Here is a 16,940-nt window from a genome sequence, read left to right as displayed (position 1 = left end):
ACCAGGCACTATAAAACTCTTAGAGGAAAACATAGGAAGAACACTCTTTGACATAAATCACTGCAAGATCTTTTTTGATCCACCTCCTAGAGTAATGGAAATAAAAACAAAAGTAAGCAAATGGGACCTAATGAAACTTAAAACCTTTTGCACAGCAAAGGAAACCATAAACAAGATGAAAAGACAACCCTCAGAATGGGAGAAAATATTTGCAAACAAAGCAGCTAACAAAGGATTCATCTCCAAAATATACAAGCAGCTCATGCAGCTCAATATCAAAAAAACAGACAACCTAATCCAAAAATTGCCAGAATACCTAAATAGACATTTCTCCAAAGAAGATATACAGATTGCCAACAAACACATGAAAGGATGCTCAACATCACTAATCATTAGAGAAATGCAAATCAAAACTACAATGAGGTATTACCTCACACCGGTCAGAATGGTCATCATCAAGAAATCTACAATCAATAAATGCTAGAGAGAGTGTGGAGAAAAGGGAACCCTCTTGCACTGTTGGTGGGAATGTAAATTGATACAGCCACTATGGAGAACAGTTTGGAGGTTCCTTAAAGAACTAAAAATAGAATTACCATATGACCCAGCAATCCCACTACTGGGCATATACCCAGAGAAAACCATAAATCAGAAAGACACATGCACCCCAATGTTCGTTGCAGCACTCTTTACAATAGCTAGGTTGTGGGAGCAACCTAAATGCCCACCGACAGACGAATGGATAAAGAAGATGTGGCACATATATACAATGGAATATTACTCAGCCATAAAAAGAAACAAAATTGAGTTATTTGTAGTGAAGCGGATGGACCTAGAGAGACTGTCATGCAGAGTGAAGGAAGTAAGAAAGAGAAAAACAAATACCGTATGCTCACACATATACATGGAATCTAAAAAAAAAAAAATGGTTCTGAAGAACCTAGGGGCAGGACAGGAATAGAGACGCAGACATAGAGAATGGACTTGAGGACACGGGTAGGGGGAAGGGTAAGCTGGGATGAAGTGAGAGAGCGGCATGGACATATATACACTACCAGCTGTAAAACAGATAGCTAGTTGGAATCAGTCGCATAGCACAGGGAGATCAGCTTGTTGCTTTGTGTCCACCTAGAGGGGTGGGATATGGAGTGTAGGAGGGAGATGCAAGGGAGGAGGGAGGAGATATGGGGATGTATGTAAATGTATAGCTGATTCGCTTTGGTATACAGCAGAGACTAACACACCATTGTAAAGCAAATATACTCCAATAAAGATGTTAAAAATAAATAAATAAATAAATAAATAAAGACTTTTTAAAAAAAGTTAGTGAATGCCGCTTGGTTACTGATAATTGATACCAGAAAATCTGCAAAAATATAGAACTGAACATATCAACCACAGGGTCTAATTGACATATACGGAACTCTCTACCTAATAATTGTAGAGTACACATTATTTGCAAGTGCTCATGCAACATTCACCAAGATATCCTTCATCAAAAACAAATGTTAACATATTTAAAGAACTGATATCCTACAGAGTATTTCTCTGACTATAATGGATTCAACCTAACTTAATAACAGAAGGAAAATCTTCAAGGGCTTGCAACTAAGAATACATGTTTAATTAATCCATTGGTCAAAGAAGAAACAGCCATAAAAATATGTAGATTTAAATGAAAGTGAAAATACAGCATGTAAATTTTAGGATATACTTAAAGCAGTACTGAGAGGTAAGTTTGCAGTGCTAAATGCTTAAAGACAAAGAAATGTTTCCAATCAATAATTTAAGTTTCTATCTGAATAAGAAAAAGAAAATCAAAATAAATCCAAAGAAAGTAGAAAAATAAATAATAAATGTAAGAACAGAAATCAATAAAATTGAAATCAGGAAAATAATAAAGAAATTTAATAAAGCAAATCCCAGCCTTCAAAAGAACTCAATAAAACTGATAATTCTCTAGCAAGATTGACAAGGATAAAAAGAGATAAAACACAAATCTCCAATGTCAAATTAAATAGGGGATTATCACAAGAGATCCTGTAGCACAAAGGAATAACAAGGGAATACTACAACTTTGGTCTCATAAATTTAACAACTTAGAAGAAATGGACAAATTCCTCAAAAACTACAAATTATCATATCTCAGTCAAGATGAAATAAGTAACCTGAAGAGCTCCATAACTGTTAAATAAATTAAATTCATAATTAAAAAGCTCACACACGCACACAGAAATGGTATCTTCAAGCCCAGATGGTTTCACTGGAGATTCTTACCGAATATTCAAAGAAGAATTAACTCCAATTTTACACAATCTCTTCCATAAAATTAGGAAAAAGAAGGAACACTTCCAGACTCATTTTACGAGGCCAGTATTATCCTGATACAAAAACCAGATGAAGAAAACAAAAATGACAGAGCAGTATCTCTCAAATTTAAATGCAAAAATCCTCAACAGAAAATTAGCAAACTGAATCAAGCAACATATAAAAAGAACTATACACCGTAACCAAGTGGAGTTTACATGAGTTATTAAAAACTGGTTCAATATTTGAAACTCAATAAATGCAAGACATCATATCAACTACTAGAGGAAAAAAATCACATGAGCAAATCAATTGATGCAGATAAAGCATTTGACAAAATTTAACACCCATTAATGATAAGAATCCAAAGAATAAAGTCAGTACCCTAAGAATAAAGGAGCACCTCCTATACAGCCAATATTTTATAATATATAAATCTATTAAATACCAAATCATTATGTTGTACACCTGAAACTAATATAATATAGTAAGTCAACTGCACTTCAATTAAAAGTGGGGGAGAGGGGCAATTCTTAAACCTCATGAAAAGCATTTACAAGAAAACCTATAGCTCACATCATATTTAAGGGTGAAAGACAATGTTCTTTCTCTAATATTGGGAACAAGAAAAAATATTCGTTCTCACCTTTATTATTCAGCAAATTGCTGAAAGTTCTAGCCATTGCAATAAAATGTCCTGTATCAAACAGAAAAGAAAAAACTATCTATATTTGCAGATACCATGATTGTCTACACAGGGAGAAAGGAAGGAAGGAAGGAAGGAAGGAAGGAAGGAAGGAAGGAAGGAAGGAAGGAAGGAAGGAAGGAAGGAAGGGAGGGAGGGAGGGAGGGAGGGAGGGAGGGAGGGAGGGAGAAAGGGAGGAAGGAAGGGAGGGAGAAAGAAAACCTCAAAAATGTCCTGGAACTAATAACTGAGTTCAGAAAGTTCACAGAAACCAAAGTCAAAAATGCAATATCATTTACAAATGCTCCAAAGAAAATTTAAAAATTAGGTATAAATCTAACAAAACATGTATAGAATCTGTATACCAAAAGTTATAAAAGACTAATGAAAGAAATAAAGGAAGACTTAGAAACATCATGTTCACAGATTAGAAGACTCAACATAATAAAAATATCAATTCTCCCTAAACTGATATATAGGTTTAACGAAATCACTATCTAAATCTCAGCAAGGTTTTTATAAACATAGACAAGCTTATTCTAAAATATTTATGGAAATTCGAAGGCTCTAGAATAGCCAGAACAATTTTGAAAAGAAGAATAAAGAGGGAGGAATTCCTTCTCCCAATGTCAAGACTTACAATCTAGTTATAGTAATCAAGACAGGTTGGTAATGGTGGAGTGATAAACACATATATCAACAGAACAGGATGAAAAACTCATAAATAGATCCATGTAAATATGCCCAATTAATTTTTGTCAAAGGTGCAAAATCAGTACAATGAAGAAGGGATAGCCTTTTCAATAAATAGTGCTGGATCAATTGGACATACATAGGCAAATATATGAACCTCAACCTAAATCTCACACTTTGTACAAAAATTAACTCAGTGTAAAACATTAAACTACAAAAGATCTCAAAAAAAAGAGAAAACATTCAGGGCCTAGAACTAATAAGCAGAGTTCCCCAACTTGACTCTAAAAGCACGATCCAAAAGAAGAAAAGTTGATGAATCAGACTTCATTCAAATTAAAAACCTTTTGCTCTGTGAAAGACTTAGTTAAGAGGATGAAAAATAAATTACAAACTGGGAGAAAATATTTTCGAATCACATATCCAATAAAGAACGAGTATCTAAAATATATAAAGAACTCTCAAAATTCAAAAATAAACAATTCAGTTAGAAAGTGTATAAAAGACATGCAAGACATTTTGCAAAAAGGATATACAGATGACGTGCAAATAAGCACATGAAAAGATTGCAGCATTATTAGTCATTAGGAAAATGCAAATTAAAACTACAGTGAGATGTCACTTTATACCTATCAGAATGGCTAAAATAAAAATTGTGATAAAACCATATACTGACTAGAGTGTGGAGAAACCAGATCACGCATACATTGCTGGTGGGAATGTATAATGATACAGTTACTCTGGAAAACAGTTTTGCAGTTCTTTCTGAAATTAACAATGGAACTTACCGTATCACCCAGCAATTACAATCTTGGGTACATGTCCCAGAGAAATGAAAACTCATTTTCATGCAGAAACTTCTATGCAAATGTTCATAGCAGCTTTAATAATAGCTAAAAACTGGAAACTATCCAAATGGCCTTCAATGATGAATGGTTAAACAAACTGTGGTATATCCATACCATGGATTACCAATCAACAATAAAAAGGAATAAACTATTGACAAATGCAACAACTTGGATGCATCTCAAGGAAATTAAGTGGAGTAAAAGAAGCCAATGTCATAAATATGCATACTGTATGATTCCATTTATATAACATTCATGAAATAACACAAATGTAGACATGGAGAACTTAGTAGTTAATGTGGATTAAGGAAAAGGGAGGAGAGGGTGAGTCAAGCTCATCCTCTTGATGAGGGTAGCATGAGTGTTGGTTCAGTTAAGTATTGTGATTGTGGTTATACAAAGCTACATGTGATAAAATTGTCAGAGCTATTCAAACACAGATATATATACATATGCACACATGAGTACATGTATAACTGGTAAAATCTGAATAACCTCAATGGATTGAACAAATGTTAATTTCCTGAGTTTGATATTGTACTCCAGTTATACAAAATATTAACATTGGGGCAGGCTGGGTGAAGGGTGCCCTGGATTTCCCTATAAATTTCTTTGCACATTCCTATGAATATATAATTATTTTAAAGTAAAAAGTTTTACAGAAAAGTAAATGAAACACGTCAATTGAGTCTAAGATGCTTGCAAAGTCAAGGCCAAATACAGATCCTCTAGAATATTATTTTACAAAAGGATAATATTTTTAAGGTCATCATATATCACTTTCTGATTAATAATGAAATAAACAAACTTGGTCACATGCTTGTCTAAATCCATAATCATCAATTTCATTTGTCTTTAATCATTTCTCCCTTTAATAAGTTGTGAATTTTTAAAAAAATCATTATAGTTTATTTGCCTATGTTATAAACCTCTTCATTTTTCAGCGTTTTCTATAATCTGGGCCATAGGAATACCTATTAGATTAAATTGTTTCAGAAAAACTAGGAAGGTTAGGAAGTCATTTGGAGGTGACGTGAAAGAGTCACACTTTCTCCCTTTTAAAAGCATTTTTACAGCGAATCCCATGGATAGTTTCAAAACAATTCACTTCGAAATGATAAAAGATTGTGTCTTTTATGCTTTAAAGGGCAATTGAAAAAGATTTGGTCATTTTTCTGTATACCTCTTGTTTTAACAAAAAATACTTAACTAAAAAAAGAATGACCTTTTGAGACAGTTTTTAAGATTCTTGAAAAATGAAATATTTTAGGATATTAGCAAAGTGAAATTTCTGGAATGGAAAGTGTTGTTTTCTATAGTTACTGTCAACAAATTACCACAAGCTTAGTGGCTTAAAAAAACAGAAATTTATTTTCTCATAGTTCTAGAGGACAGAGCCCTAAACCATTATCATTGAACCAAAATCAAGGTGTCACAGGGCTGTGTTTCCTCCAGCAGCTCTAAGGAAGAATCCATTCTAGTTTCTGGTGGCTGCCGGCATTCCTTGACTTGTTGCTACATCATTCCAACCTCTGCCTCCATGATCACATTGCTTCATCCTCCTCTGTGCAGATGAAATCTCTCTTGGCTCCTCTCATATAAAGACACTTGGGAATGAATTTATGACCCACCCACATAATCTAGGATAATCTCTCCATGTTGAGATCTTTAATTAAATCCCATCTGCAAAGATCTTTTTTCCTTATAAAGTAATATTTACAGGTTCCAGGTATTAGGACATGCTCTCTTTTGAGTGGACATTATTCAGCATACTATAGGGAGTCATTAAGTGTGCCATGGTTGTGATTTGTCTCAATTTCTGCTTAGTGTAAACATTCGATAAATAGCTAAATGTATTTATATATTGTTTTTAACTGTTAGTGCATTGTAGAGTATTTTAATAGACTTTTTCTGTTAAAAAATCTCATAGGTCTTTTTCAATTGAGAGACACTTTAACAAAAAGATATGGATGTACCCAGTTTTGTTTATAAATTGAAACACATACAACAGCTAAGTGCAAATGAGTTCTACTACTAAAGATTCCAAATTCATTTTTCTATGAAAATCCATGTGCATATGAGAAATAAAAAAGCAGAGAAAAAACTCAATTTCGTTTCTTTTTATGATTGAGTAATATTCCATTGTATATATGTGCCACATCTTCTTTATCCATTCATCTGTCGATGGACACTTAGGTTGCTTCCATGTCCTGGCTATTGTAAATAGTGTTGCAATGAACATTGTGGTACATGTCTCTTTTTGAATTATGGTTTTTTCAGGGTATATGCCCAGTAGTGGGATTGCTGGGTCATATGGTAGTTCTATGTTTAGTTTTTGAAGGAACTTCCATACTGTTCTCCATAGTGGCTGTATCAATTTACATTCCCACCAAGAGTGCAAGAGGGTTCTCTTTTCTCCACACTCTCTCCAGCATTTATTGTTTGTAGATTTTTTGATGATGGCCATTCTGACCGGTGTGAGGTGATACCTCACTGTAACTTTGATTTGCACTTCTCTTAATGATTAGTGATGTTGAGCATCCTTTCATGTGTTGGCTGGCAATCTGTATATCTTCTTTGGAGAAATGTCTATTTATGTCTTCCACCCATTTTTGGATGGGGTTGTTTGTTTTTTTGATATTGAGCTGCATGAGCTGCTTGTATATGTGGCACATATATACAATGGAATATTACTCAGCCATAAAAAGAAACAAAACTGAGTTATTTGTAGTGAGGTGGGTGGACCTAGAGTCTGTCATACAGAGTGAAGTAAGTCAGAAAGAGAAAAACAAATACCGTATGCTAACACATATATATGGAATCTTAAAAAAAATGGTTCTGATGAACCAAGGGGCAGGACAGGAATAAAGATGCAGACACAGAGAGTGGACTTGAGGACATGGGGTTGGGGGAGGGTAAGCTGGGATGAAGTGAGAGAGTAGCACTGACATATATACACTACCAAATGTAAAATAGATAGCTAGTGGGAAGCAGCTGCATACCACAGGGAGATTAGCTCGGTGCTTGTGACCACCTAGAGGCGTGGGATAGGGACGGTGGGAGGGAGACGCAAGAGGGAGGGGATATGGGGATATATGTATACATATAGCTGATTCACTTCAGCAGAACCTGAAGCTGTTATGCAGCAGAAACTAACACAACATTGTAAAGCAATTATACTCCAATAAAGATGTAAAAAAAAAAAGGAGAGAAAAGATAGCCAATAGTCTTAGAAAATATTCAGCCTCACTACTGATTAAAGAAATGCACATAAAATCAGTTTGATCCCACTTTTTCTCTTTAATACTAAATAAGACAATAAATATCCAACCAGTTTTTTAAATCTTAGTATGTTGTCATATTAGCTTTAAATATTTTTTGAAAGATATACCACAGATGCAATGGAAACACATTGAATATCACCTCAGATTCCATTCCCCTCTCCTCCTGCCCCAGAAGTAACAACTGTCTTGAGTTTGGTACATTACCATAGCTACACGTTTTTTCATACCCTTACTACATATATGTGTGCTTTCCATATATTTACTTCTTGTATGCATTTATTAAGCAATCAGTATTGTTTGCATGTTTTAAAGTTTTAAATTTTTTTCACTCAAGTTTATGGTTTGCTATTTTTCCATGTGAAAACACGTAGATTCAATTCATTCATTTAAACTGCTAAATTAAGTTTCCTTGTGTGGCTATATCCATGTTTACTTATCTATTTTCCTTTTGATGGAAATGTTTCCAATGTTTTATTATTATACAAAATGCTTCAATGGAGATAACATTTTTCATGTCTCAAAATGACAAGAGATTTTAAATTAAAATACTCCATGATGACGAGGATTACTGGTAGGAATGCAATTTGATACAGTCTTTCTGGAAAACAATTTGGCAACATGTGCCAAGACCTTTAAAAAACATGCATATTCATTAACCCTATAACATTACTTCTAAAAATATACCGTATCAGTGGTCCTCAAACTGTGGTCCCCAGATCAGCAGCACCAGCACAAGCAGATTCTCAGGGCCCTACCTCAAACCTACCTGACCAGAAGCTTTGAGGATGGAAATAAGCAATCCATGGTTTACCAAGTCCAACAGGTGATTCTAACTCATGCCAAAGCTTAGGAAACAACTGCTGTACATAACAGATTAGAAAGTCTCAAGGATATTCACTGCAGAATCACTTTTAAGAGAAAAGGTGGGGGGCTTCCCTGGTGGTGCAGTGGTTGAGAGTCTGCCTGCCAATGCAGGGGACACGGGTTCGAGCCCTGGTCCGGGAAGATCCCACATGCCACGGAGCAACTGGGCCCGTGAGCCACAATTACTGAGCCTGCGCGTCTGGAGCCTGTGCTCCACAACAAGAGAGGCCGCGACAGTGAGAGGCCCACGCACCGCGATGAAGAGTGGCCCCCGCTCGCCGCAACTAGAGAAAGCCCTCGCACAGAAACGAAGACCCAACACAGCCATAAATAAATAAATTAAAAAAAAAAAAATAGAGAAAAGGTGGGACTCACCCTCAATGTCTTCATAAATCTTCAAATAAAATGCTGATATAAATAATGAAACAAATATAGCATGAAAATTAAATTATGTGGGAAAATAGCTTTGCTATTATGCTGTAAGAAAATGGCATGATCTAAAGTCATGTATAAGTGATATCACACGGTATTCATCATTTTCTGTCTGACTTATTTCATATGTAGAGTCTAAAACATATAACAAACTAGTGAATAAAACAAAAAAAGAAGCAGACTAACAGACGAAGACCCAATGCAGCCAAAAAAAAAAAAAAAAATCATGTGCATGAAACTTTTGAAAATTGCAAAGCACTATATAATTTAAAGACTCTTTTATTCAATAAAAAAGTTTTAAAAAATTAGAGAAAAAATAAAGTTGTACATATAGCAAAATCATAACTTTTTTATGGTATATATCCAAAGGTAGTAGATAAGAATTTTCACATATATGTACACATACATATAGTCTGAATTAATGTATTTACATTTAGTTAATATATCACTCATTTATGCTATCTTTGGTGACCTCACTAGTTGTATTTATTATTAAAAATGATAAATAAAGCTTATGTTTTTATGAACATAAATAATAGCTACTGAGGTTTTTTAACTCCAAATACCATGATGCTTTGATGTGCAAATAGGTTTCCAACAAGGTAAACTGAGTTTTAAAAAGATGTCATCTTATGCAATAATTTGCTTAGGATTGACAGTTAAAAGTAATATCTAGATGATGTCTATAACGTATTCACACATATTCTAAAAGTCTATTAATAGAAATATAAGGAATGTTAAAACTAGCTGGTGTGATATCCAGTGAAATATAGACTTAAATTCTATGCCATTAGAACTTGCAAATTTATAAGAATGTGCTTTAAATTTGTTGGCAGTTGAATTTCTATGTAAAGTTCTCAGTATTCTCTATGGCTATCAAATGGATCATAATAACCTCAACATTCATTTATATAATTCAAATTATATTATATATAACCCCATTTATTTTTTTAAATAACTAATATAATTTTGCTCACATCTGATGTATATACCATGATAAAAATTTAATTCCAATTTTCCTGAACTAGAGAATAGGTTTTGTGTGAGGTCTGTAGCAAATTTAATTTTAACTCGTAATTCTCCATATGTTCCTATTACTTTCAAAAATAATAGGGAGCATGCCTGCAGGTAGTTTAATACCTTTAAATTCCTATGGATCACAATGAAATACCATGTAGCCCAGTATGCTTCTTATTTCAAAGGTTGTGGGTTGCTAACAATATACTTTTATTAAAATTCCTATTAATTTTTGCTGTCAATCTGAATATAATATTACTTTATCACTTTTCTATAGAATAAAAAAGTGAAGAAAATATTACTTTATTTCTAACTACTTATTTGGCCAAAAACAGAAAAAGAAATTTAGAAGAAGTCAACTATGTCATAGCCAAATAATAGCCAATTTTTGAATATTTTAATAATGAAATGGCACAATTTATACATCTATCCATGTAGTGATTTGTTCAAAAGATCCTTAGTATTGAGCCAAGGAATTGTGCTAAGCATTAGGGATAGAGCAGCTAGCAACAATTAAATCCCTGCCCTCAAGAAGCATTCATTCTAGTGGGAGTAATAGACAACAAACACATAACAATTCAAGTACTCATACTGTGATAAAGAAAAAGAGGAGTTTTATCTAAAAAATGGATCTGAATTAAACATGAAAAGTGGATAAAAGCATTCCAAGAATAAAGCAAAGCCTATGCAAATGACCTAAGGTGAGCAATTGCTGGTGAGAAGTGCTCCGAGGAGAGCGAGTAGATTAGAGTGGCCAGAGAATTGGGAACAAAAAAGAACAAGGTACCCAACGAGGCTGGGGTAAGGGCAGGGACAGATCACCAGGCCTCTGTAAATCATAATGGGATATTGAGCTTGTCCTGGTACTAAGAAGCCATGATGTGTCAAAGACTAACCCTGACTACTCCGGAGACATGATCGTGAGGGCACAAAGATGTTACAGTGGACCAGGCAAGAGATGGTGGGAACTTTGGACTGAGGTGATTTCATTTCAGATGGAGAGACACAGATGTCTTCACAATCTGTTTGGGAATCTGTGTTGGAAACAGAACTTGGTTACAAACTGGATGGCGGGTAGAGGTGGGCTGTGGATGTGAAAGATGCAAAGTTGACCCTTCGTTGACTTACCTGGAAGGAGTGGAGTTGTCGTTTACTAAGGTGGAGGCACTGGGAGAGGGGTAGATTTTCTGTCTGTGGCATGGGCCATCTTAACTTTGAGATGCCTGTAAGACATACAAGTGAAGATATCAAAAACATATAAATTAATATGGTGCTCAAAGGGGAGGTCTGGGCTAAAAAAAAAAACCCCTCAATTTATCTTTTTAATCTTACTTTTCACATTCAACTAAATGTAACGCATAATCATTGAGGGGAAAATAGTATTAAAAAGTAACACAGAGTTCTTTTTCTATATATACACACATACACACAGATGTGTGGATAATTATTATTTATAAGAAATTGAATTATATTTTATAACCTGATTTTTCACTTAATTTTTTTAAGCCTATTTTCTTCAGAGAAATATAGATTCCTTCTGAGATATGTAACTTTACTGAGCACATAATGTTGCTTTCTATAGCTAATCAGAAAATTATTAAACCAATTCTTTTAATATTTTATTTATTTATTTATTTATGGCTGTGTTGGGTCTTCGTTTCTGTGCGAGGGCTTTCTCTAGTTGCGGCGAGCGGGGGCCACTCTTCATGGCGGTGCGCGGGCCTCTCACTGTCGCGGCCTCTCTTGTTGCGGAGCACAGGCTCCAGACGCGCAGGCTCAGTAATTGTGGCTCACGGGCCCAGTCGCTCCGCGGCATGTGGGATCTTCCCAGACCAGGGCTCGAACCCGTGTCCCCTGCATTGGCAGGCAGATTCTCAACCACTGCGCCACCAGGGAAGCCCTAAACCAATTCTTATTTTTATACATGTACATGGCTAGTAATATTTTGCTACAATAAGCAGTATTACAAGGAGCACTCTTTTATGTCTTTGTTTAGTGAAATTTATAGTTCACAAGAAATACTACACAATACGTGGGCTTAATGTATACAGACAGGATTAAATTAATGTATCACTTATAGTCAAACAGTAGAAAATATGAATTAATTTCTTTTGCAAACAACTATAAAGAGAGTTCTGGATTTTGCTTGCAATGTTAAATGTTTTAAAGCTGCAAGTAGGAAGACGGATATCAATTTCAACATTAGGAATGAAAACTTAGTATATAGGAATATGTAGCTTCTAAGGAATAAAAAAAAAAAATTCAATTACATTAGATTTCCTACCTTTCTTCTCTTTTAGTCCACACTAAAGGCCCTGTCAAGATGTCAGAGTAGTGCTTGCTTCGGCAGCACATATACTAAAATTGGAACAATACAAAGATTAGCATGGCCCCTGAGCAAGGAGGACACACAAATTCGTGGAGCCTTTCATATTTTTAGGTTGTTAAGAGAGCAGATCCTAAGAGTTCTCATCACAAGGAGAAGTGGTTTTTTTTCTTTCCTTTTTATTGTATCTATATGAAATAATGGATGTTAACTCATTGTGGCAATCATTTCACAATACATGTAAATCAAACTATCATGCTATACACCTTAAACTTATACAGTTTATTGTCAAGTATTTCTCAGTAAAACTGGAAAAAAATTTCAGGGTTTCTGAAGGTTAACGAGCATGTTTTGGTTCTGGAGACCTAGCTCGCTTGTGCCTCGATGCACATAGCTGTCTGTATCTCTGATCTCAGTTTACTTGGTCACACCATTGTCTGTAATAGATAGGAGCACTTTTTTCTTAAAATCAAAACCGAGTCATATTTCCAACATTACATTTCTGCAAACAGCACTCCAGTCCTGTGCCCCAGGAAATACAGAGGTACCTGATGAAAAGCATTCCTTCAGAGGAGGATACACCCCCCTCTTTGATGCTTTTCTCCAAGATATTTTACTAACAACAACAACAAAAAGACACGTGGCGGGGGAGGGGGCTTCCCTGGTGGCGCAGGGGTTGAGAATCTGCCTGCCAACGCAGGGGACACGGGTTCGAGCCCTGGCCCGGGAAGATCCCACATGCCACGGAGCGACTGGGCCCGTGAGCCACAATTACTGAGCCTGCGCGTCTGGAGCCTGTGCTCCGCAACGAGAGGCCGCGACAGTGAGAGGCCCCCGCTCGCCGCAACTAGAGAAAGCCCTCGCACAGAAACGAAGACCCAACACAGCCAAAAATAAATAAAATAAGTAAATAAATTTATTTAAAAAAAAAAAAAAAAGACACGTGGGCAATCTGTCTCCTTCAAAAGTTCACTGGCTGCTGAGCTTGGGGCGGGGGAGGGGTGCTTGCTGCTCTAAGTAACAGATATCACCTAGGCATTTTAACTCCCTTTCACACCCCCAGTCCCACCTGCAAACTGGAAACTGAAGAAAGAGGAGTCTCAAAAACATGAAGTCTTGTTTTGCCTGGTGGGATATCTTTATTCCTGAGTAATTTCTCCAAATAACACCCTTGAGTCTCTGAAAATGTAAAAATTGCCTGTAGAGTCAAGGCAAATGAGGCCTAAATCCATTCATTGTTTCCCTCTAGACTCTCATTCACCCCTAGCTGTAGGAAGCTTCACAAACACAGGATTGATGAAAAGTGTATAAACATATTATCTAGATACTCAGGTTGTCACAGAGAGCGGTTTTTGTTCTTGGTTTTAATGTAAGCAAAGCTGAGCAGTGGAAATGTTCAGGTAAAAACAGAGATTTTTCTTTCTGAAAGATAATATTTCTCACTCTGAATGATTTTATTCTTGTCCTTTGAATTCCATGGCAAATTCTGAAATCTGTTCATATTTGACCTATTCTTGTAACCTTGCTTATATCTTCATTACCCAGCAAGGAGCAAGCATAATTGATAAACAATCCATGGTCCTAATCTTTGCTTTGCTATGGATTGTCTTTGAATCTCTCAGGATAGTCTAGATCGTGTTTTGGTAGCAAAGTACTCTAAACTCTCAGTGGCTAAATACTACTTAATAGTGCTCACCACTCAGGGACCCTGGCAGATAGATTAGCCATCATCTCAAACATTGCCAATCAACATGCTTAAGGGAAAGGGTGTGCTGAAGGGTCTCACAAGGTCAACTCAATGATCTGGACCAGAAGTGGCATGCTCTAGTCTTTTCTATTCGCAACTCACTGGCTAGAGCTAAACATATGGTCCCATCAAACAGATACCAAGACACACAATCCTAACATGTTTCTGAAAGCAAAGAGCCAGAAATAGTTGAGAAATAGCAATAAGGACCATCCCAATCCTGTAAAAGAACTATTTTTTTCTTTCAAAAATGTTGTAGGGAAAATTGAGAAAAGCTAACTGGATAGCAAAGTATAGAAAAACACATTTTTCATTGTTAAGAGTCTGCTTATAAAAAGTAATGTTCCACCAGCTGTATGCACAATTTCTTTGTAAATAACAACACGGGAGCTATTAGTCTCTTATCTCCAAATGTACATGCTTTGGGACTTCTGTCATTTACACCTCACCTTTTCCCAAAAAGCTTTTGAAGTAGCTTACAAAGATATATAAAGCAAAATAGAATAAGGAAGAGTAAGTCAGGAAAAAGGGAAAAGAAGGAGGAGTTAAAAGACAAAGTTAAAAATGAAATTAGAATCTAATATTTGACAGGAGATCTAGTATGGTTTTCTGGAAGTCAGTGACAAATTTGGCTCTGAACATTCTGGGAACCATGCAAAAAAAGAAATATAATCAATGGTATGATACATAGTATCTACAAGTTAAAAGCAAAATATGTCATGAGAAGAAGCACAGTAATATTTGGCCCATGAGTCCTCATGAACAGGGAATATATAACATAGCACAGAAGGTAACAGAAAGCATGTCTACAATAAACTTAACACTATAAAGCTGCATCTTATTATATTTTTACTATAGTCTCACAGGCCCACATCACAAGTATTTTTATTATTATTTTCAGGTTTACTGATAATTATTGTAATGATTTGGCTCTGTTTGTCAATATCCCACATCTTTAAGGTCATCCAGGATATGAATGAAGCAAAGAAATAAGGTTTCCCTCCCAAATGTAACATTCATATAAACCACAGCTCACAAACAGGCATAAAGACTGCTGAATATGGCCTTTAACTGTTTACTTCACACAGTACTGTTTTTAAACTCGAATTTGAATGTCTTTAGGTAAAGAATTTACTCTCCAGTTTGGCCATAATTTCTCACCAGTTCCTACCATGATCCAGTTTATGTCCTTCATGTAGCCCCTGTAGGAATTAGAGTTTGAGACCCCTGGTACAAAATACATTAGCTCAGTAAAATAAAATGTTCCATAAATTCAGTGTCTAGTCCCTCTATACCAGCTGCTTTGAGGAAATATAAAACAAACAATAACTGTACTGATGTTTCTCAAACAGCTAAGTCTATTGGGGAAGATAATGGCAAAGCATCTGAGAACATACAGTACTAAAATGACAATAACTATTTTATATATTTTGTAGCTCTTTATATTTTAGCCAACTATTTCACATTCATCGCTGCAGTGGCTTCTTTCAGGAATCCCACTAAACAATCAAAATAGGATAATAGTTCCCATTTTTCAGATAAAAACACTGAGATCCAAAAAGTTAAGTTGGCTTAACCTCAAGTCACAAGGCTAATCACAGATATAGCATAAGCTCCATGGAGGGCTCTTTCAGTTTTACATCCTGCACAGACCTACATACCGCAGGCATTTCATAAACATTCTCTAAATTAACAAGGAAAAGAAACTCTAGGTCAACACACATATTGATTCATAAACATGAATAGTAGAAGAAAGCTTGTAGATAAGAATGATCACAACCCACAAATCACACTATACCATACCCAATACATATACCTGTAAATTAAAAATATTTATATATATATAAAACCAGATGCTATTTATGACCTCAAGACACTTGTGATATGTAGGAAAGATGCAAAATGCAAGGTACATAAAAATTTATATGTAAATATAATAATCCCAAATATTCATGAAGGGAATCAGTGATTAGTCTTACTGCTTTAAAAAAAAAAAATCAATGGATTTACTCAGAGGAAAGTATCCTAGAGTTTGTGGACTTCAAAAATAAGCAAAGTTGGGCTTCCCTGGTGGCGCAGTGGTTGAGAATCTGCCTGCCGATGCAGGGGACACGGGTTCGAGCCCTGGCCTGGGAAGATCCCACATGCCACGGAGCAACTGGGCCCGTGAGCCACAACTACTGAGCCTGCGCGTCTGGAGCCTGCGCTCTGCAACAAGAGAGGCCGCGACAGTGAGAGGCCCGCGCACCGCGATGAAGAGTGGCCCCCACTCACCGCAACTAGAGAAAGCCCTCGCACAGAAACGAAGACCCAACACAGCCAAAAATAAATAAATAAATTAATTAATTAATTTAAAAAAATAATAAATAAATAAAAATAAGCAAAGCTATGGTATTTACAGTATTTACAGTATTTATTGCAATATTATCTAAAATAGCAAAATATTGGAAACTACCTTAATATCCATTGATAGAAGCAAGTTGAATAAACTATGGTACATCATCACAATGGAATATTGTATAGCTCCACAGAGGAATAATAAAGAGGGCCATATACTAATAGTGGTGATTTTTAGGCTATATTGCAAAGTGAAAAAGGTCAAGACATAGAAATAATGAATATACATAAATATATATACACACATATATATTAAACATACACATAGCCAGAACCTTACAAAGGAAATAGCTCAGGACAGAGCTTGGAGGGAGACTGAAAATGAAGATAATACTGTTAA

The 16,940-nt window shown here is 35.6% G+C and overlaps 1 non-coding gene across 1 annotated transcript; it reads left to right on the top strand.

Annotated features, from left to right (window-relative positions):
• Window positions 1–12,464: 12,464 nt before the first annotated feature.
• Window positions 12,465–12,568, top strand: LOC137765580 (U6 spliceosomal RNA). Its single transcript, XR_011074226.1, has one exon. It is a non-coding gene; the product is annotated as a U6 spliceosomal RNA (small nuclear RNA).
• The last annotated feature ends 4,372 nt before the right edge of the window (window positions 12,569–16,940 follow it).

Source organism: Eschrichtius robustus, chromosome 5, assembly GCF_028021215.1.
Source record: "Eschrichtius robustus isolate mEscRob2 chromosome 5, mEscRob2.pri, whole genome shotgun sequence".
Taxonomy (NCBI): Eukaryota; Metazoa; Chordata; class Mammalia; order Artiodactyla; family Eschrichtiidae; genus Eschrichtius; species Eschrichtius robustus.
This window is presented reverse-complemented; position numbering and strand designations above follow the sequence as displayed.